The following is a 23770-nucleotide window of genomic DNA, read 5'->3' as shown; positions in this document are numbered from 1 at the left end:
AGTGCGCAGAATGTCAGTTCTACCCACTCCCGCCTGAACACTTACTGCCAGTGTGCGGCTTGTGTGCGGCCTTCCTTCAACCGTGGCTTCTGCCTTGTCTGCGCTGTGGCTCTCGCGGATGGGGCTGATTGGAGCCGAGGAAACGGGATGAGGGCTGGTGTGCACTGCAGGATGCGCCTACGTGCGCCTGGTGGGGCCCGCACTCTGAGTGGCGGCGGCGGGCTAGATCCTGTTGATCCGACGGTCCTGTGACCTGGATCTGGCTGCGTGGGCTGCCCCGGCTGAACGCTACGCCGGTGAGCATAATCTGATGGGACAGAATAAACAAACAATCCTTGGCTATGTTTGCTCTGACCTACAGTGATGCCAAGATTCCTATATTGGAGCCACTTGCCTGCACTTCGTATCTGAATTGTGAATAGGTCCTACAGCGGAGGATTGGCTGCCCTTGCCTCCCCCCCCCCTGCCCCATTGGTTGGGTCTGAGTAATCTGGGTGTGGAGCCGGCCATCTTCCTGGGTATCCATCAGGAGTGGAATGCTCCCGCACCTGTGGGCTCTCTACCGTGTGCTGTAGAGTGGGCGGCCCAGCCAGCTCTGCTAATGTGCTGTCTTCTGGGTGGTGGTGTGTGCTCGCTGGTCTTACATAGCACTGGACAAACACTATGGCGGACAGATCCTGACGGAGGTTCTGCTGTCCCGCATATGTACAGACATCTGCGACCTAGTATTGCAACTGGGAGTTATTGTATGCTGCCCATCAAGGGGGCATTGGGGCTGGCCCCCTGCTCGCCCATGCTGCTGCCCTCCTCATTGGTACTGGAGGTGTGCCATGAGTGGGCTCCGACCTGTGGGAGCCATCTGTTAACTCAGTGGATTGCTTGTTCCAAGAGAAACACAACCTACTGACTACTGCTACCTACGCTTACCGGTCACTTGCAGAATCTAGAATTTATTGGCCGTCTGTATGGCGGCTGGCCGGTGAGCGGTTGTGTGTTGTGACACCCTGACCCCTCGCCTCCTGTGTTATCCATTCAAGTGCCACTCTGCCCCCTTCCTTCGCAAGGTGTTTGCAGTCAGCTGGGCGGCTATGCTACATAACCTTGTGTCGCAGAATTGTTCTTCATGTTCTGATGGTGCACAGTGTTTCATCCCTGATAAAATTGGCACACGTGGCCCTTGCTGGCTCTTCTGAGGTGTGATCCCTTCATGCGTGTCGGAGGCTGTGGTTTCTCCTGGTCCCTGCCGGCTGACCTCTGCGCTGTGAACTGGTCGCTGTTGGCCCTCTGGGTGCTGCTGTTATAACCCACCTGCCTGTGAATCTTGGGGTGAGGTAATACACTGGACAGCATACCCTCTATACCCGCAGCTATCCCCGCCCTCCTGCCGGCAATTGCTGTTTCATCTGGCCCATCTAGCCTCCCCTCCATACAGGGGCGTAAACATGACAAAAGGAAGAGGGAAAAAGCAACTATGTTCACTAAACCTGTCCCTAGGGAACCAGGGGGAGCTGACGAGGTTGTGCCGGGCCGCTCCCACCCTCCTGTTGAGGAGCCCTCCGAATTACAACAGATGATGGACTATACGCGTGAGGGGTTCACAACCCTCAACACCAAAGTGGATGACATGAGTGGCACGATCAGCGCCATAAAGACCCGCATGGAGAGTCATTGAAGTTGAGACCAGGGTCAGGCTGGCGGAGGATGACATTAGTGTTCTCTGATCGTATTTAACTGCACTCACCGAACAAGTGCAGATCGTCAACAAGAAAAATGAGGACTTGGGAGTCCAGATCACGGCGAAACAATATACAAATTATTCGGGTCCCTGAGGACATCACTGGCTCCATGGAGGACTTTGTTGAGGGCACCCTCCTCTCCCTGCTTGATGGCCACAAGCTCTCGCCCCAATTCGCCATAGAAGGAACAAGTTACTTACCTGTAACTGTTGTTCTCTAGCATGGGTCTGACATGGATTCACATGCTCATGAATATTCCCCATCGTCAGACTGGGAATCCTCGGTAAAGAAAAAATAATTTTCAGTTTCGTTTCTGAACTGTCTTTCTCCTAATAACCAATCACTCGTCTCTGGGTCATACTGCCCCCAGTCAATGACTACCCTCTACCTAAGCCCCTCCTCTGGCAGCCATCTTCAGATTTGGTAGCACGTAAAGTGGCAGTAGGACCAAGTGAAGAGCCGCAGAGGGGTAGGGAAGGAGGGTTCGCATGTGAATCCATGCCAGACCCATGCTGCAGAACAAGTTACAGGTAACTAACTTGTTCCTTCTCCAGCATGGGGTCTGGCATGGATTCACATGCTCATGAATACAAGAATCCATAGCAGTACACACATGCACAATCACGGGAGGTGGCAAGGCTCAACATTAACCATCTCTTACCTCCTCAACAGGCCCACCTTCAAGCGAACAGGTTGCGCAGCACTGCCTGGCCGACTCTGGACTCCTCCCCGGAATCCCGGTCGATGCAGTAGAATCTTGTGAAGGTGTGCGTCGACCTCCACGTAGCAGCCCTGCAGATGTCCAGCAGGGGCACACCAGATAGGAACGCCGTGGTAGCTGCGATCGCTCTGGTCGAATGGGCTCTCGGACGGCCAGGCAACGGTTGGTTTGCCAACCGGTGACAGTGCATGATGCAGCCGGAGAGCCATCTGGAAATGGAAGCCTTCGAGAGGGCCTTCCCTTGGTTCAAAGGTCCAAAGTTCACAAACAGCTGTGATGTCATCCGAAAACTCTCTGTGCGGTCCACATAGAACTTCAGCGCTCTAGCTACATGAAGCGAGTGCAAAGTCCTCTCAGCCGGCGACGAAGGTGACAGGAAGAAAACAGGTAACACCAAGGGCTTATTGAGATGGAAGTCCGACAGCACCTTGGGGCATGAAGGAGGGGTGCGTCCTCAGCACCACCCTCATACCGTGAAAAGTCAAGTATGGAGGTTTACAGGAGATGGCCTGGATCTCTCCCACTCGTCGTGCGGAGGTGATGGCCACAAGAAACGCACTCTTCCACGACAGGAACTTCAACGGTGCCGAATGCAGTGGCTCGAATGGCGGCCCCATGAGCCTGGACAGCACCACGTTGAGCTCCCACGCCGGGGCGAGAGCCTTCACCGGCGGGAATGACCGGAATAGTCCCTTCATAAACTCCTTCACCAGGCGATGGGACCAGAGAGATGATCGCCCAGGGTCCTGGAGTAGCGGGAAATCGCCGCTAGATGGATCTTGATGGACGCGTGCACCAGCCCCGCCTTGGCCAGCGACAGTAGGTACGGCATCACCTGAGGGGCCGTAATCCGCAGAGGGTTAATCTTCTGTGCACGGCACCAGACAGAGAACCTCTTCCATTTGTGTCCATAACACTTGAGAGTTGAGGGCGCCTTGGTCTTTGCAAGCACCTCCTTGCAGTCCGCCGGGATATCATACCCTCCAAACTCTAGCGCTGCAGGAGCCAGGCATGCAAGTTCAGCGACGCCGGATCGTGGTGGAGGATGGCGCCTCCTTCTCTGATGAGGAGATCCGCGTCCATTGGCAGTTTGACTGGGGGGGGACGCTGACATGTCCAAAAGGTCCGGGAACCTGATCTGCCTTGGGCACACCAGTGCGACGAGGATCATCCTGCACCGGGACCGTTTGAGTTGGTTGATGAGTCGCAGCAGCAACGGCAACGGAGGGACGCATACAGGAAAAGGCTGTCCCATGGGAACGAGAAGGCATCGCCCATGCTCCCCGGCTGGGGAAACCTGCTGACGAACCTCTGGCACTTGGTGTTCGCCGCCGTCGCAAACAGGTCGATCTGGGGATTGCCCCATCGTCGGAAGAGGATGTCCACTTGATCCTGCCGCAGTTCCCACTCGTGGCACGAGCGCAGCTCCCTGCTGACTGCGTCGGTGATGGTGTTTTTTATTCCTGCCAGGTTGAAGGGCACCAGAAACATCCCTTGGGCTACTGCCCAATGCCACAGATACTGGGCCTCCTTGGATAGGGCTGGGGATCTGGTGCCTCCCTGCTTCCAGATGTAAAACATCGTCGTGGTGTTGTTGGTGAAGATCCTCACCACCTTGCCCTTGAGGGACGGAAGGAACGACCTGAGGGCCCAGAACACGGCTCGGAGCTCCAGGACGTTGATGTGTAGTAACCTCTCCGGCAGCCAGAGGCCTCTTGCGTGGAGATCTCCGGAATGAGCCCCCCATCCCTCCAGGGAGGCGTCTGTCGTCACTGTCTCCTGATGGGCCAGGGTCTTGAAGTCCGTACCTGCCGTCAGATGCACACGGGTGCCCCACCACCGGATCGCTCGTCGAAAGGTCTCGTTGAGTGAGATCCTGTCTTCGAAGTTGCCCGTCGCTTGCATCCAACGGGCGTCGAGGAACTCCTGGAGTGGTCGCATCCGTAGTCTGCAAAGGCGCACAAGGTAAATGCAGGAGGACATCATGCCGAGCAGGGACTTGACGGACCTCACCTTGGCCACGTCCATGGTCGACAGCCGTTGCCGCTTGCCTAGGAAGGCCTTTGTCCTCTCCTCCGACGGAGATGCTAGTCGCGCCACTGTGTCAAGCTTGGCTCCCAGGAACAAGGCGACTTGCGATGGTACCAGGTGGGATTTCTTGAAGTTGATCAAAAATCCTAGATCCGTGAGCAGTTGGACGGTCTTCCTTGTGTGTTCGACGGCGAGTTCCCTTGACTCTGCCCGGATGAGCCAGTCGTCCAGGTATGGGTAGACGTGGATCCCTCGTAGGCGTAGCCGCGCCGCCACTGGTGCCAGGCACTTGGTGAACACCGCAGGCGCCGACTTCAGTCTGAAGGGAATGTCTTGAACTGGTAGTGCCGTCGTTGGACTACGAATCGCGGAAACTTTCAATGTTTTTTCAAGATGGGGATGTGAAAGTAGGCGTTCTCCAATTCCAGCGACGATAGGAAGTCGCCTTCCTCCAGCTGTCCAAGCACGTGCTGGAGGGTAACCATCCGGAACTTCTGGGACCTGATGTACTTGTTTAGACGACGAAGGTCCAGGCTGGGTCGCCAACCGCCGGTCTTTTTTCTTACGACAAAGTACCGGGAGTATACTCCGGAGCCCCGGAGCCTCCTTGGGACGAGTTTGATGGCTCCCTTCTTTAACATCGCTCGTACCTCCAGTAGAAGTTGTGGGACGTGGTTTTCTTTTCTGGCCACAGGTGGAATACGGGGACACTTTCTTAGAAATTGCAGTGTGTGCCCGCGGGCCAGAGCATCCAGCACCCAACGGTTGGTGGAGATGGACTCCCACACGCTGACGAAGTTCGCCAGCCGGCCTCCCACCGGAGTGGTCAGGTGGGGGCCCGAAACTAGGGCCGGTTCAATCCTGTCAGGCGGCGGGCTTGCCGCCCCGGCCTCTTTGGCGACGATTACGAGATCCTCATTGCTTGCCCCGTCCCCTGTAGGCCTCCTGCCGCGAGGAGCGAGCCGCCTGGCGGTATGTCAAGGAGCTGCCGTCAAATCCCTTGGAGGCACCCTGCTTGCCTTCGGAGCCCCGAAAGGGCGGCCGTCGTTGCTGAAGAACGCCTAAGGCACAAGCCATCTCGTGTCGGCCTTGATGGCTTGCAGCGACTCGTCCACTGCCTTGCCAAACAGGTTGTTCCCGTCGAAGGGCATATCCAGGACCCTGGTCTGGACGTCTTGACGGAAATCGGTGGCCTTGAGCCAACCGCGCCGCGAAGGCAAAGGCTGTTGCCCATCTGGCGGAAGCCAGTGTCAGCAATGTCCGTGGCCACCGTTATGGCATGGTCCGATGCCGCCTCTCCCTCCTGTACGATCTCTAGGGCCTCAGGCCTCTTGTCGTCTCGGAGGAAATCCAGTAGGGCAGCGATTTTAAACCATATCTCCCTGTCATAGCAGGCCACAATCGCGAAGGCGTTGGCCGCTTTAATGGTAGTCGCTGCCGACGAGATGACCTGTCGTCCCATGGCATCCAGTTTCTTCCCCTCGCCGTCCGGCGGATATGTCGGAGTTGCCGCCGTCGCCCCCGCTGCTTTCTTCTTGGCTGCCGCGGAGACAACCGAGTCCGGGGTAGGCTGTGCTCTAAGGCACATGGGGGCGGAATCTGGAACCCGGTACTTTTTCTCGTACCGGTCTCTCTTGGCAGGGGCTGTGGATGGGTTCTTCAGGAGCAACAGCCCCTCGTCCCAGATGTCGTCAAGTAGCGGGACAGAGAGGACCGTCTTCCTTTTGGCCCCCCGTCGTTGATAGAGGAAACCTTCCTTCTTCTCTTCCACGGGGTAGAGCTGGATGCCCTGGCGATCATAGCCTGGAAGGAGCCAATTTCGTCGGGCGGGGAGGCCCGAGCAGGTGGTGATGGAAGGTCCATCCCGTCGTCACCACCGTCGTCCTCCGTCCCCGTCGTGGCTGTCTCTGTTCCCATATCATCCCTCGGCTCAGGAGACGGGGAAGAAGGCTGTGCAGGCCGAGAAGGCTGGAAAGGAGGGGGTGGACGAATTCTCCTCTGCTTGTTTGGAGGGCTTTCCGACGGTCTAGGCTCCGCTGGGGCGTCCGTTGGTGGTAAGGGCAACCTTGTCCTTATCTCCGTACACAAGCCATGGATCGCCATCAAAATCGCCCCTGAGTTGTCTTGTGGCCCAGGGACCGGCTGCGATGGGTGCGACGGTTGGAGAGTGGAATCCTCTGCCTCCAAGTGTTCCTCGTAGCCACCGCTGTTGCTTTCCTTGTCTGCCTCTTCGGGATCCTTCCCGTGGGACCGGACCTCCTCCAAATTCTTGTTCAGGACCTTCACGACTCCAGCCAGTTCCTCTTCAGAGGCTGTATCCGTGTCCATGATGGCCACCGGCTCCCCCCTCTTTTCCCACCGGGATTTTCACGGGGGTTTTATCGATGGGCTGAAAAGAGAATTCCCTCCGCGGTGGAAGGGAAACTCTAGGCCCCGAGGTCGCCTCCACTGGGGTAGCCTCCACAGGCTTTGCCAGGGCCGCCACGACTCCCTCGATAGAGGCCTTAGCCGGGTGAATCAAAGCCTTCACAACCTTGGGGGCGCTTGAGGCCTTCACCTCGGCTGTCGTCACGATCGACTGGGACTTCTCCCGAAGCTTACCCAGGTTCTCCGCTTTCCTCTTCCCCGAGCCAGAGCGTTGGCTCGTGGTTGCTGGCGTCAGTGAAATTGCGCCCCGCCTGGCAGCCGAGGAGCCCGACCGATCGGCGCTCCCGGTGCCCACGGACTCGCGGTGCTTAGCCTTTTGTTGGGCCCCCATCGCCGGAGCGCCCTCAAAGGACTTAGAAGACCGCTCAGACTTCTTTTTCTCACCCGCTGCTGGGCTCTTCCCCTCCAGCCAGTTGGTGAGGCGGGCACGATGATCCCTCATCATCCGCTCTGACATGTTCTTGCAAAATGCACAGTCCTTCTCCACGTAAGTTTTGTCTTCATGCAGGCAGTAGAGACATCGAGAATGTTCATCCTCCGTGAAGACATTCTGCAGTCCACATCCAGGGCAGCTCCTGGAGAGCTTGGGTCCGGGCGTCGCATTTCCTTTTTCCTGGGCCATGTCCACACGGGGTAGGCCTCAAAGATCTTCCGGAAGCCATCGAGAAGTGAAACTCAACGAAAATTCCGCCCTTGAGGAGCATAGAGAAATCGGAAACGGGTCCCCGTTGATCGGAAGTAGAAACGGTGGAGCTTGAGGCCCGATTGACCGAAAAATCAGATTAAATCTCTCTGAAAATTCTCAAAACGCAGTAAATGCTCAAGAGCTACAGCACGGGGACTCCCAACACTTGAACGTGCGGTAAAAATCTGAAGATGGCTGCTAGAGGAGGGGCTTAGGTAGAGGGCAGTCATTGGCTGGGGGCAGTATGACCCGGAGACCAGTGATTGGTTATTAGGAGAAAGACAGTTCAGAAACAAAACTGAAACTGATTTTGTCTTTACCGAGGATTCCCAGCCTGACGACGGGGAATATTCATGAGCATGTGAATCCATGCCAGACCCCATGCTGGAGAAAGTGCTCATTGTTCACTGTCCACAAAGCATAAAACAGGAGTCCCTCATCGCCCAATTATTGCCAGAGTCTTCAACTACAGGGACAGGGACGCGTTGCTGCAGTCTGCCAGGGCTAAGGTGGAGCTCCTGTTAGGTTCCAATAGGATTCATCTTTACCCCGACTTCTCCATCACGGTGCAGCAGGAATGGAAGTCCTTCATGGCAGTGAAAAAGAGACTCTGTGACCTCGGGTCAAATATGTTATGCTATTCCCAGCCGAGTTGAGAAATGACCACTCTGATAAGGTCTACTTATTTACGATTCCCGAGGAGGCGATGACATTTCTAGACCAACACTTCCATAGGTGATACTGGTTATCCTTTTATCAGGCTTGCGGCCGACTCTAGGTGCCACAGTTGGAGCGCCAACATACAATTTATCACACTTGGTTGAGTACTGGGCCTCAGGTGCCAGTCACCTTGAATTCCCCAGCAATGGCTTCAACTGTATACTACTATGCGTTCTACACTTGCTACATACTTTCCTGCTGTGTTGTGGACAGGGCTATATGAAGCCAACAGTCCTCCATGCTAAGTTTCAAATGTTGTTTTTCTGTTATGGGGCATTCACACTCCCTGTTTGGGAGGAGGGTGGGGTGGTATGCTAAATTTAAAATGCTTGACATGTGTGACGGGGCTATTGTAGGACTGCAAATCCCAAAACGGCGTCTTGACAGGGTGGCCCCTACGGACATGCTCAGGGCCCAGGAGCTTCCTACTGCTATGGCTTAATGGTGGTTGACACACTGAGGTGCATGAGTTGGAATGTAAGAGGCATGGGTAATCATGCAAAGATGTGGAAGCTGCAGCTTTACGCAGAACAACACAAGGCCTGTATCCTTTTTTGCAAGAAACTCACACACAGGCGACAGAAAACTGGGGGAGCACAGTGCTTTTACACACAATACTCGGTGTCCAGTCAACTGGTCGACAACAAACTGGTCGACTGCAATTTGGTCGACACCATTTGGTCGAATGCCAAATGGTCGAATTTTTTTTTTTTATATATATATATATATATATATATATGTGTTTTGTGGGTTTTCGTGTGGGGAAAAAAAAAAAAAATTCGACCATTTGGCATTCGACCAAATGGTGTCGACCAATTGTCCTGTCGACCAAATGTTTTCGACCATTTGACTGGTAACCGGAGCACTCAGAGTTGGGGTGTTATGTTCTTATCCATAGGTCGCTACACTATGTACCCATGGCTACTTGTGTGGACCCCTTGGGGCACTATTTGTTGACGCACGGTTTGCTGTTGGGCCTGGAGGTCGTACTGCTCAATATATATGGTATGTAGTGATAAAATCCCAGCAAAAATATCGTCTGTAAAAATAAAAAGAAAATTGGCCCAAAAATGCTGTGATTTGCCCCATTAAAAGTGTACCCCATTAAACCATTTAAGGGGAGCGGGGGTTGCGGGGGTGTCCCCCGCTCCACTTAAATGGTATAATGGGTCTGACGGTTGTCCCCCGCATCCTTTACATGGATTGCGGCGTCAGAAACACAGCATTTTTACTGCGATATTTTGTGTTCACAGCCATTTTGCTGCGATTTTAACAGATGGAACCATATATATGTGCCTAATATAGATGATCCTGACTTCTATATACTAATAGCAGACTTGTTGGGTATCCCTTGGTTCCTATTCTGCGGGGTGGGTACTTCAACACCATCGTGGACCCCAACCTGGATAGGTCTGGAAACAGAGCCCAGCAGTTTACCAGGGTTGCCCGGATCATACTTGAAAGACAGGCCGCACTCGGTGTGGAGGATTTCTGGAGACTCCTGCACCCCCGATCCTGTGGGACTCTACTAAATCGGACAGTCGATTCGGAAAATATTCCGTAGGACATATTCAGACCATTCTCCAATCGCCCTAACATTGTCTTGGAGTGATCAACAGGTCCCCAGGCACCTTTGGAGGCTCAAACCGGAGGCATTGTTAGACCCAGTATTCAATATCTCTAATTGCTCTAAATCAGGGACCCAGATTAGACCCTTGCTCCCATCATGCAAGATGTCCTGGGCCAAACTACCTATAACACTCGCCGGTAGGGTGTCCCTCCTTAAAATGATAGTACTGCCACAACTGCTGTACCCTTTTTTAAATGTCCCAATATGGACGGGCGCTTCGATGTTCACTGAACTAAAGTCTGCGATAAATATGTTTGTGTGGCACTCTGGAGCTGTGAGACTAAAGTGGGCCACACTTACGAGACCCTACAGTCAGGGTGGCCTAGCAGCCCCAGATCTCAAGAAGTACTGGCTAGCAGCCCAAGCCCAGTATAGGGTGCACTGGTTTGCCGAAGGCCCCCCTTTCCCACATGTCAGTATTGAGCGTCATGCAACAAGACATAGGGATCGCCGCTCCTTGATACTGCCCTCATTGTGGAAAGATCCAGGGGTGCCCAGTCCAGCAGCCATCACTACACTGGCATGGGACAAAATATGAAAGCTGACAACAATCCTGAACGGTAGGGACCTACCATGATGGAACTTCTTCCCAGCGCTCCCCAAAAAAAGCAAAACCGCTGCAAACAAGTGGACAGTCGGGGGCTGCTCTAGTTTGGGGATTTGTTTGAAATGGGCTCTCTTCTCTCGTGGTCCGACTTTCCTAAACAGCCCACGGAGCAGTCCTCCTGTTGGTTACAGTACATTGAGTCTGTCTGCGTTTAAGAAAATGTGGAGGGAGTTCCCCGCAATACCCCCGGATGAAACACTGATGGCATTCGTTACAGGAAGTGTGGTACCGACTGGTCTGGTATCTGCATTATATAAGCTACTTCAGGCCCGTACCAACAAACCGCTCTTTAAACTTCGAGAGACATGGGGCAGGGAACTAGGTACCAATATCACTGATGACTGATGGGAGGCTATGTGCAAGCGGACTCGGGAGGTCTCCCTTAACGCTAGGTTCCGCCTGATTCAATTTAAGGTGCTGCACAGATTTCATTATACTCCAGCCAGACTACAGACTAAGTCATGGGATCACTCCTCCCACTGCCCCAGATGTCATACAGATGACACAGGTTACCTCCACATGGTTTGGGCTTGTCCCAGAATTGCCGTGTTTTGGGCAGGGGTTTGCACCACGGTAGCCACAATGCGTATCTGTACCATTGACCCAAATCAAATGAGCTGTTTGTTTCACGAGTTCCCGCCACTTAGTGGAGTCTATCGTAAACTAGCCTGTGTGTGATACTTGATGTGCGCTGTATTCTGTTGCTATGACTGCGGCCTCACAGCCCCACTGTAGACCAATGGCTCTGTGATGTTATCTTGGCATCTGACGTTGAGGAACGCTGTATCTCTCTACAACCAGTCTGTTGTGCCCCTTCAGATATATGGCCCCCTTTTCGTGCTTACCTCCAAACGATCACCACTGAGGAGGATAGAGGTACTGGCCCTTCTGACCCCCTCGACCCTCAATGAATGCAAAAATGAGAATGTTTCAGGGATAGACGCACCATTTGCCGCTAATTGTACCAATGCTGCAATGCACTGTACAAAACTGGGAGATGTTGTCACTGTCAAATCCATACAATTGTTGTTATTCCACCTCTGTGATTGTCTCTGTTACCTTCTCAAGCACTTAATAAATAAAGTAAAAAACATTGAAAGAAAGATGGACACTGGATCATCAGGATACAAGGTGAGTCAACCTTATTACGTAAGTTACATATTAAGTAGGCTGTTGGTACATATGGTAACTGGCACCACCACCCTGGCTATCCTTCCTCAGCTCTCACTGCAGCTAACTGATCGCCTGGACTGTGGACACTCAAGCAACCCCTAACATTCCACACAGGAATCACCTGACATCACCACTCCGACATCACACTCACTCGGGAAGTGCCCTGTACAAAAGACCAGCTCTGTGCGGAGCCAGCCTTCTATTTCAATGACTGTCTGAAGGCTGAGCCTAAAGAACCAGAGCAGCAGAGGCAGGCAGAGAAACTAAGCTAAGTACAGGTGAGCGAAGAATTAGGAATTCAGAAGGGAGCACAGTGCGAGGGAAGATTTAGAAGGGAGAGGGTGGTAGAAGAGGCAGCAAGGCTATCGAAACATGGTGAAGCAATGTATACTTGGGGAGGAATGTGCCTGCCACAGAATTGAACCCAGCCCGGGATTGTAATATTAAGCCTGCATTCGTTGGCACCTGACTGACTGGCGCCTTTTCCCTCTGTACGAATTAATAATCTTGTCTCACACAAGTTTGTTGCCTACTCCTGGATTCAGATCGCCCATTCCTTCAGCAAATGACTCCCATCCTGATTTTCTTATTTCTTTTTGGGAGATGGCAATTTAGTAAAGTACACACTTATCACATAACCCATATAACAGCTAAAGGCAGAAACTCCACATATAAAATAAGTGCTGCTGTAAAATGCATAACCGGATCCAGTGAAAGAAAACGTGTTGCCAAAAGTGAAATACATACCATTAATAGTAACTGTTCGGATCCATCAACGAAGATATAGCCAACTGTCACCAGCCTTCTTCTTGTATAATGCATTCTGGCTTCCTTGGAGACTTGGAAGAGACTGGCATAAACCCAACTAGTTTCCATCAAGTGAGTGCATAGGTCATATGCGAACCGTGGAGTAGTGGCCAAGCACTAACCAATCCCGAACAGCAGCAAGCCCCTCGATTCGGAGCCATGAAATAAAGGTACTGCTGATTCCGCAAATAATGTGTGGGGTTTAGGTTTGTCAGGTTCTGTGTTCTGTGACTACGGCTGTGCATACCTGACTCTTTTATAATGGATTTCCTTTTTGGCTTTGATGAAATTAAGTGAATGACCGATTACATTGATTATCAATGCTGGCTTTGATTATTGGCTCGGATTTTGGTTTATCCTGATCTAGTTGGCGAACTTCTGAAAGAGGGGGATTTGTCTCTCCCAGCTGTAAAGTCTTGGCCCAGTACCTCGAGACTCTTCACCAGTGAATCTCGTCTTCCTTCAGTACCTCACAAAAGAAACCGGAATCAGCCTTTGCACTGGACCTTTATTTTGCACATTTCACCAAACTGGTATCCCTCTGGAACTCAATCTGGAAACAAACGTTGCTTTGGCCGATTACCCCAGATTGCTTCCTCGTGCCATTCCAGTATTGTTTTTTGCTAACAGTTGTTTATCGGGATGGTTTTCGCCTGACATTTGGACTATTACAGCTCTCTGATGATTCCATATACGTTTTGCTTGATGGGGTTATTCGATTATCTAGTGCGGTCAGCAATATGCTCTCAAAGAAACAGGCAAACAGATTTCACCTGCTATTAAGGAAATGATTCTTGCTACAAAATGATGATTCAGAACCTTGGAGAGCAGAGGCCTGTCGCTCCTGCTCTGCTTCCGTAGCTGGATTCAATTGTGGCGAGACTGCACTGTAGGCTGAAGCTGATGAAGCCCGAGTTCAAGACGCATCATGACCGTGGACAGTCTATAGAGTTGTGGCACTCGATGCAACAGGATTGTGTACAGAAGCACATTCATATTCGTACACAGAATGTTGAATGCTTTTCCCCTTTTCCCAGGGTGTTACTATCCACTATTACGTTCTCTTCAAACTCAGATTATTAGAATTCCTTTATCTTGCGTCACAGCCTTTAAAGTTCATTAACTCCTGATTCAACTCGGTCTCATCACTTCTACTGAGACGAATTACGTGCACGGTATAACAATCCCGCAGGTCCTCCCGTGACTCCCATTCTCCCGGTTACCTTCAAGTATGCTGGAAAACATCTCAGGAGTCGGAGTCTCGTAGACCGGGAGGCCTCTTTCTAGTCTCCATCTGCGTTTTCTGATTCAGGTTTTCTTTGCCTCGCACGTTGTCTCAGTCTCTCAGTGAGGAACTGGATACCACACTGTAATGTCTCTCCGAAGTTTAGTGGACCAGCTGTCCACCATGGCCACTCTGTGGTCTCACCACCACTTCTATCTGGGCTCCTGCCCTTTTGATTGCTTCCCCCCCTTGGGATTCGCCATAGCGTTGGCGTTTCGCTCTGCAATGTCAAGCAACCTTGAAACTCGTAGGTCTCCTGACCTATGCGCTTCTCTCTCTCTGTGGATGTTATATAGCTCGGGCCCTCCCGTGACTACGTACGCGTTCCTCTCTCTCTCCAGGTATCTCTCTCTGGGTGTCATATAGCTTGTGATCTTCTTGTGCCTACGTATGGCTTTTTCGCTCTCCAGGTCTCCTGTCTGGGTGTCACGTAGCTCAGTCTTCCCGTGCCTACGCATGGCCTCTTTCTCCAGGTCTCTCTCTCTGGGAGTCATGTAGCTCAGGGCCTTCCTGTGTCTACTGTGAGGTATCGTGAGAAAGACTTAGACACAGAGGTATGCTGTTGATTGCTATAAACCTTTATTAAAAGAAATGGGTTGGAGTAAAGCCTAGCTTTGCCTAACTCTCAGAGGGGTTTCCCTGCCTCAACAAAACTAACTACGGTCTATGACAACATGTCCAAAGTAAAAGCCTTACGTTCGTTGTCCAAAACTCTACGCTAACCCTAACACGCTAAACCTATCAAAGTGCAAAAGGGCTTAATGTTCTCTAGCTGCCACTTGCAGTTGTAGTTCACAAGTAAAACTAAAGTTCCAAAAATGTGTCAAAGAAATAAACAACCAAAAGTTCTAGCATCTGGAAGGGGGTTCCACAATAAAAGGACCAAGAAGTTGCTCCTTCCCAGCTTGGTCTTTGTGGTCTGCGCGTGGCCCAGCAGTAAGCTTCATCTTCTGGCCAGCATTACAAAGGCTTCCCAGTCCTTGCACTGCAGCAGCTCTCCCAGTAGAGTGTCTATTGCCTCTTACTTCTGCCAGTCTCAGAGCCTCCTCTTTGGACACTGCCACAATCTCGTCCGTTTTCCTGTCTGCCCGGCGTTCCTCCTGTTTCCCAACCGACCTTGGGTGTGGTACATCTACATCTTCCCGGCTTGTCGGGTGCTTTAAAGTTCCCGGCACTGGTCAGCTGTTCGGAACAACTAGCCTGCACTATTTGGTTCTCGGCGGGCGCGATCTTCATTACTCAGGCCCTCTTCCTCGTCCCAGTAGGCCAATAGGAACTAGTATGTGTTTGTCTATGGTTTTTAACAGCAAGTTCCATATTACAATATGTCATACATAGCTGGGAAGGCAATCACTGGTGACTATTATCCCTCACAAGCTGGAGGGATATGACAGGTCTTCTAGTGAGCCATCTCCACCCCACCAAGGTTGTTCTCCCCCCCATATGGTCCTCCAGCAGATAGCCAACCCCAGGGTTGGAGTCGGGTAACCTCTGCTCTTCCCTGGCAACATGGGGGAAGACCCTCCCCCAGGGTCTAGTGACGAGTTTGCCAGATCCGTCACACTCTGCACTGAAAGCCTGGAGATGTATACAAAGGATGGCTGTGTGTGATCAAGTACTCCATGCATGAGAGATTTCCTGGATCTATTGGTGGATTTTATTTAACTATTCCTAAAATCCTCCTCTGAGTAACCCCTGTCTGCAAATGTGTCAAGCAGCTTTCACTTAAAATATGTTTCACACAAAGCAGTTGTCTGAATGGCAGCCTCCTTCTGAGGAGGATCGCAACCCATCCAATACTCTGACGTATAGCCCATCTTTCTGAGCTTCATGATTGGCTGTGATGCCCCCTGATTTCCCCTGCCCTATATGGCTGGGTGCTAATGTTAATTATAGCATGTGTCATGAGGAGGAAGGACTAGACCACTTGCACTATGTGAGACATAAATGGTATCAAGAGGTGACACAAACAACAGAGGTAACAAGTTTGAAAACCTTCATTAAAATATCAAGATGGTTGTAACGCCTATCTTGGCCTATAGCTATGGTGGGCATTGCCCTACCTAACAAAACTAAAGAATGTTTATGTCCAGAAGTCCAAAACAAAATTCTGTCTGTGTCAAAACCTATGCTTGTCCTCACTTCTAATACATAAATGTAATGCAGGGATATTCTACCTCATAATAGTGTCCAAATAAATTAAAGCGTGGAGAAATCTCTGGCTCCCTTCCCCAAGTTCAGTCAGGATACAGTGCAACATAAACAATGTTCTCAAAAGGAGCTCAGGGTTCCTTTCCCCAAGCTTCAGGCAGTGGCTCACCAAAACAAAGTTCCAAAAGAGTTTGGCGCTCCCTTCCCAGGTTTTGTGCCTGTATCCACAACACTATGTTCCCAAGATAATATTTCCAATAAGCTCAGGATGCTCTTCCCCAAGCTTAGTGTCTTTTTTAACCAACAATCTCTGAATTTTCAATAAGAGCTTAAATTCCTCTTTTCCCAAGCTGGTTTTACTGCTTCAAAAACAAAGTTCAGTTCTTAAGAACGTTATCCATATAACTTAGGATTGCTGGGTTAGCCACACAATTCAAATACAGCGCTTTTACTTTCTATTTGGTATTTTGCTCACACTTCGTTGCTCCCCTCGGCTGCTGACTTGCAGAAAACTATTCGGGTTTCATCGGAAGCTTTCGAGAACGTGATGCCTGCACACGACCACTCCGATACAATGTTACTACATTAACTTTCAAACGTGCACCGGGTTCCTCTCATTCATTGGAATTCACCAGCCGCGTAACTGTTCTTTCTCCGTCTCTCAGTTCGCACAGTCAGGATCTCACTGCTTGCCTGCAGAAATCCCTAGACTGTAGCTTCCAGTCGGGGAAAGAGCTCCTCTCGGCCACAGCACAGGGACCGCCTTCTTCCACGGCTCCCTGCTCTCTCCGGCTCCGTGCAGATACAGCTCCCTCACCATGCAATGACAGTCTGCCACACGGGTTCCTTCTCCAGCGTCTCAGCGCTCTGTTCCTCACCAGGCTTCTTGTGGGCTGTACTGCCTTTCTGCTCCTCTTCCCCACCAGCTTCTCGCTCTTTCCAGGATTCCTGGGCTTCCTGGACTTCTCTGGCTTCCAGTGTTCAATTCTGCTGTTCGTGGACTCCACCTTTTATACACTTGTGAGTCTCGTACATGCTGCAGCTGTAAAGTCTCCGGTTCAATTGCCTGACCACAATTGGTCCAATTAACCGGACATGCCTGACCTTCAGCTCTATAGCCTTCAGGCTCCCTCTTCTTCGTCTCAGTACTATAGTGGTGTTTTCCATAGGTAATCTTCATTAGTCTTGGGGTTAGTTTCTTCTTCTCAGTACTAGGTCTGGCTTCAGGGGGAGAAGTAGGATATGTGCAACAATATTCTGCAAAGGCTGAGGGACGGTAAGACAAACCACTGCTAGGAAATGGGGGATGCCATGTCTCGCCTTCTGGCACCCTCTCCTCAATCCCCAAAGAGCCTCCGCCCAGGTGATCCTTCCTCGCTAGCCTACCCCCAGGGTCGGAATCCAAAAGGGATGGCCCTTCCTGAGTAGAAGTGAGAGTACCTTCACGTTTCTCACAACACTTAACAAATGATGTATGACAGTGTTCATTCAAAATTAAACCAAAAGGTGACGTTGAGCTGGGCAATCCTCCAGACTATGTAATTTATCCGACCATGTCATTACAGATGATGGAAGACCATTTGTAAATCAGGCTTTGTTCCACGCCAATAGGGGCAGTGAAGCCCAAACTGCTAGGTCACCTCTCTTCTGTACGAGAGCACAAGAAAACACAGACAGACATATCTCAGCTTCATTGGTCATCGCCTTTGAGGTGCAGCTTGGATCATTAGGCACAGCAGGTTTGAGACATATCTCTGGACATGATTGCCCCCCTTCCGGTGACAAAAACAAAGCTGAAGATTGATGGCTGGATGTTTTTGAACTAAACATGACTGCGGTTCCTGGTTTTATGGTATTTATTTTTACACTGTTTCCGTCTGTATTGATTCATATTTATTTTTGGTCATTTTATAAGTATTTATCCACATTTATTTACGTTGTAACTAATATTTGTTCATATGTATTTACATGAAAAAACACATTAACACTTGGATGCCTGCAAAGGGAAGCTCCTAGAGCACTGTTCCTGAACATAAAGTGAAAGCCTGCATATTTGCTGCCATTTAATAGGAATCAAATTACTTTTTCAACCTCTCTGTTATGTTACTTTGCACAGCTATTGACCCACAATGGATGGCTGACAACTTAAGGACCCAATCAAGTCATGGTTTCCCATTTTGTACAATTAAATACTGAAAGGAAGCTGAATGATTGTGTCTGTATTAATGTACAAAAATCAGTAAAAACGGAAAACAGGGATCCTTAATCATAACCACTAGCATTGCTCTGGACAACTCTCGGCCTGGAACCTCCTCATCTTCCAAATTCTGTGTAGCGGATCCTCACTGACAGAGGCCAGCCTTACTCTCACCAGCACCCCTGACAGGCAGACACATTACCTTTGCCACACCGACCCGGGTATAGTAGCCGCAGGTACAAAACAGCAGCTCTATGCGGTAAGAGCATATCCCCATGTAAAGACCAATCCCTTTTGAATAAACAAACCAGAAAAAAACTACATGTCTCATAATTCCCATCTGGAAATAAACAAAACCCTGACTGGATCCAAGGAGTGACGTTTTGGACCTGGTAGAGTGTCGACTATTAAGAAGAACCAGTCAGGTCCCCTTGCCATCGAAGAAGGCTGAAAAACTCATCCCTGGGCCAAATTTCCTAAACCATGTTAACAAACCAATAAGAAGGGGACAAAATCTTCCATGATCCCTCTTTCGCAACAAAGGAAGACTCGGGCTGGACTGGCAAAACGCATTTCCAGATTTGCACTTGAGAAGATGAGGAAGACCGAGTAACTCACGGAAATGTTTTACACCCCTCACTACACCCCTCACAAAGGGCAGTTTTGGTGAACACAGAGCTCCCCTATTTGATATCCAGAGTGGCAGCAAGAAGTCCAGTCCTCACCCGTATAGTTAATGGACACACAGACATGGCCCCTCTTCGACCTGCACTACCAGACACACTGGGAAGGAGAGAACTCATGTCTCCCTCACAATTGCCAGAATAAGTGTGACTAATCCGCTGCAGCCCCCATTAAAAGCAAAGGAAAGGATATCAGCACTGCACCAAATAAAGGAAAACCTTTTTTTACAAACTCCAAAACCTCAGGTGTAATGCTTAAAGATTACCATGAACTGTTTTTGACATAGGAGGACAACAAAACGAAATTCAGAGAAGGGAAACTCGCCAGCACAAAAGCAGACTGATGTGGGGTCCAAAATGGCAGCTTCCATATTTAAACACTCAGAGCCTGTGCTCCTGATAAGATTTTGAAGTGGGAGTATTTTACTCCTTATTTTTTTTAAACTGGGAGTAAAATAATTTTTTAGGAAGTAAACATGACAGTCCAATTCCCAATGGGAGTATTTTATAAGCGAGTAAAAATATGTTTTAACTGGGAAATTGAAATGTTTTTGGAATAATAATTTCTTTGCACCTAGTTATTCAGACACATTAAAAGATACACATTTAGGACTTCCAATCAGGCAGTAATAATAGCAATTCCTTCCTGTGATACTGCGCTGTACTGCTGGTCCAAACATATCCATGAGAAAAAGGTCTTATTTGTCTGTTTCCCATCTTTTGTTAGGAGTATTTTTACTCCCTATTTTTATATTTTGGGAGTATTTGCCTATTTTTAGGGAGTAAAAGTGGCCGATACACCCCTTATCTGTAGGGCTGCTCAGAACTACAAAATAACCCTGCGATGGAGCATGCCCAGAGCTGACAAGGGACCCCTCTAGTCAATAAGCGGGAAGTAAGTCAGTCCTTTGTGATGAATCCTACAGAGTCATCACTGAACCCCAACCTAGGATCTCCTCCCATGCAGCCAGGGGAAGGCAGCCGGTAACCAATCCTAACCCTGGGGGGTAGTACCATGAGAGAGGATCACATGGGAGGAGAGGGCTGTCAGGGGGAAGTGATGACTCCTTTGGGAGAGAAGCGCTATTCATTTTCTTCTGAAGATGAGAATCCTATTATTCCCAAATACCTTATGGCATGCTGTCATTGCACAAGTCCCTCCCATGAAACTACCCAAAGAACATTCTATGAAAAGTAATTTAAAGAGAATAAGGTTTGTACCTTGGTAGTTCAGGTATTAAATATGACATCCTCTAATTGTTATGATTCTGTTCTATTTAGAGGTCCTTAACCCAATGTTCAACCACAAACCTTTAACATAACATCTCCTAACTCTGACAACTCTCAGTTCACAAAGCAATCAAAACAAACTAAATGTCAAAGGACAAAAACGATTATGGACTTCAGGATCCATAATGCCTTTGGTACTGGGATGAGGAGGAGGGACTAAGTAAGTAAGGATAAGAGATGCCATTGAACAGAATGTGCGGTCTAGTTGTTGTAAAGCACCTGAGCCAGACATTTAAACCCTAGCATGAGCTACAGCTGGGGAGAGACGCAGTAGGAGAAGTAGAAGCAGAAGCAGTCTAACGCTGGAAGAGAATGCGTGCGGTATTGCAGCAGGAAGTGGCGTCGGGGACGGCAACTGTAAGAGGAGCCCAGCCGTATGGGAGACTAGCTCCCAACCCAACGGTATCCAGTCATTTTTTCGAAGCCCAAAGTTTTGAATGTAAATCCTGAGAATACACCTTTTCGAAAAGCCATTCTTTCGAAAAGATATTCGTCTGAAATAAATTCGAAAATGGTATCTAAATGAAGGTAAGTATTAGTGCAGGGCTGGGGACAGGGTTAGGGTTGGGGCTTGGGTTAGGGGGTTATGGTTGGGGCAAGGGTTAGGGTTGGGGGGTGAGAGGGGTGGAGTGGTGGTTGGGGGGGAACCCCCCCAATATACACAAAAACTTTAAAACGTAACAAGGGGGTTGGCCAGTGCTGACATTTCAGCACTGGACAGCTCCATGTAACGTTTTAAAGTTACAAAAAAAGCACTGAAATGCTACTTTTAACTTGTAAAAGTGCATTTCTATTGAAACCAGTCCATGTCTATTGTCGACCGATTGGTTTCGATAGAAATGCACTTTTGCATGTTAAAAAAGCTTGTCAAAGCTTTTGTTTTCGAAACTTTTGTTTCGAGGCTTTAGTGATTCGAAACTTTTGTTTCGAAACAATCACTATAAACCAACCCAACATGAGCTGCTTCGGTGTGCAGGAGGACACAGAGGCCCAGCGTAGCTGGCAGAGCTCCAGAGAAAAGCTGTGCAGACTGCTGAAGTTATGCGGGAGCTCGAAATGGAGTGAGCAGAACACAGAAGGTCTGCCGCAGCAGCAGAAGGTGAAGCAGAGAGGCCAACGGAGGCCAGTGAATTGGCCTGAAGTTAAAGGTGACCCTGGTGCGCTAGGAGCAGGACATTTGTCAGTAACTGATAATTTTGAATGCCGAACATATAATGTACAAAGGCGACAAGCGCGCAATTAATTTTTTATGGGATACCAACTTGGGGAAACCTGTAACCCACATTGCCAACAGCCAAGAGGCTGCAAATAAGTAGCACAAAGGCAACAAGGGTGCAATTCCATTTTTATTGGATACCAACTTGGGAAAACCTGTAACCCGCATTGCAAACAGCCACGGGCTAGCAAGAAGCAGTCAAGAGGCAACTTGGGCGCAAATCTTTCTTGAGTTTCCAATTTGGGGAAATCTGTAACCCACATTGCCAAGAGCCAATAGACTATAAAAAGAGGCAGCCATAGTTCAGCCCTCTTCACATGGGATACTGGTGTGGAGAACCTTGGAACAAATATTGCCACCAAGACCAATTGTAGGTTTAGGATTGGTCTTCCTTGCAGGCGAGTGAACCAGGAAAGAAGATGTTTCGAAGAAGTGTGGTTGTGGCAAAAAGGTATGGTGGAAAGAACATATTAACTCTATTATCATTTTGACAAATGGTTGCGTTGCACCCCCAAAGGTAGTTGCTGTGCTATCCTGACAAAAGTATTCCATTTGAAGAATAAATGTGATATGCTAACAATTGCATATATTGAGGAAAATAATTGCCTTGGTTTATGAACGTCTGTGAGAGAGACATTTGCCTTACCAGGAAGGATACTGTTGAAGACAACAAATTGTTCGATTTCTGAACTAGTCTTTGTGAAAGAGACATTCACTTTACCAAATGTAAGGGCGCAGTGCAGGGAAACAAATTTGTGTTGAACTGAACAGAACAGAACTTTATTGAATTAGAGCTTTTCCAAGGGTATTCCTAAATTGATCCAGGGGAAGGGAGCCCAACCCTGGTCACAATGAGTACTTTCTAAAACCTATAAGTTTGAACTTTTACACTGGGCCTCATTAAAAGTTGTTACCGGACCGGCACACTATGAGTCTGCCTGCCGAGTTGCTGTGCCCGGCAGGTCTGACCCTGCCAGACACAGTGGCAACGGTAGTCAGTCTTACAGGGAAGCACCGTTATTAATAGTCCTAGGGGACTCTATGGCAATGGGGAATTCCATTGTCCAGACACCTGACTTTCCGGACCGGCAGGGTTAGAATCCCCTGCTGTTAACATGGTTACCACCAGACTTGTAATGAGGCCCACTGTTTTGTTGAACTCAAATCAGCCAAATATTTCTTGTATACTTTTGTCGAATGTATTAGTATGTTGGAGTAGAGAGGAAGATTGCTGGGCATATTGTCAGACCTGGAAGAGAGTGGTGAATTTCAATTCACGGAGAAGAGAGGCTAATTGTAAGACCAAGATAAAAGAGGATAATTGTAAAACCTGGAGACCGGAGGAGACTGAAAGCCAGAGAGCACAAAATTCATAAAAGGAAGGAGATTGAAGTGGAGACCAAAAGACAGATGAATAAATTCATGGCCACAGCCCTAGTAAAAAAAAGACAGAGGTAAAGGCAGAAGCCTTTGACAAGGGAAAGATAGAGAAGGTGCTGATCAAGAGGAAGGAAGAGCAGGAAGATGGAAAAGGTGAAGACAAAAGATCTGACCAAAGGGAGGGCAGTGCAGGAAAGGGCAAAAGCCCTGACAAGAGATAGAAAGGGCGGGGTCCCTGAACATAGAGAAGGAGGAAGTGCCTAAGGCGACAGAGAATAAAAGGATAGAGACTCTGGTCTGTAAGACAGAGAAAGTGATGAGAAGGAGGTGATGATTGTGAAAGGTCCCCTGCGGACCCTCCCAGGAATGAACCACCTACAGTGTCCTTGTGAAGTGCAGTGGAACACTATAAAAAACCTCAGCCATCCTGACACCTTAAATAAAAAGCATTAATTCATTTGTTAGAACTTGTGACAGGCGTCATGTACAATATCTCAGAGACATCTCCCCCTCACCTTCCCCATCCTCCTCAATAACGGATGCCACAGCACAATCTCACGGCAAAATTGCAGCAAGCAAAGTGCTTGAGGGGCGAGCAGCGAGTTCTGCTAGAAAAACAGACAACTGTGTACTATCTCCTGACCCCCCATTACTGTTTTATTTTTATATTTTATATTTTAATAGAAAATAAATATAAATATTTTGCTTTCCTGGGCTGGCCCCTTGTTTTTCTGCGACCTGATACAAATACAAGGTGGAAAGGTGGAGGCTTTACATTTCTAAAAGATCCTCCGCTACTGCAATGCGATACGTGAAAAATGTGGGTGCTGGGGGAACCCTGCTCTCTGCTTAATTTACAAAAAACTATAGGAAACATGTATGCCCAGCTAGTAAATTATTCCCATTCGTTCTGCCGCTCCCCAAACCCAATTTATGTATACACATGACAACAATGATCAATCTAAAAACCCATCTTCAAATTTCAAGTCAATGATTCAATGAATGGACTACTTCTGCTGACATGGTTGACC

The 23770-nt window shown here is 49.3% G+C and overlaps 1 protein-coding gene across 4 annotated transcripts in view; it reads right to left on the bottom strand.

Annotated features, from left to right (window-relative positions):
* USP45 (ubiquitin specific peptidase 45) overlaps positions 1–23770 on the bottom strand; it is a 3631241-nt gene that overhangs the window by 1688366 nt on the left and 1919105 nt on the right. The window lies entirely within an intron of this gene.

The sequence above is a fragment of the Ambystoma mexicanum genome, chromosome 4p (genome assembly GCF_040938575.1).
Source record: "Ambystoma mexicanum isolate Mex_15411 chromosome 4p, UKY_AmexF1_1, whole genome shotgun sequence".
Taxonomy (NCBI): domain Eukaryota; kingdom Metazoa; phylum Chordata; class Amphibia; order Caudata; family Ambystomatidae; genus Ambystoma; species Ambystoma mexicanum.
Note: the sequence above shows the minus strand (reverse complement) of the source record. Positions and strands in the feature narration are given on the sequence as shown.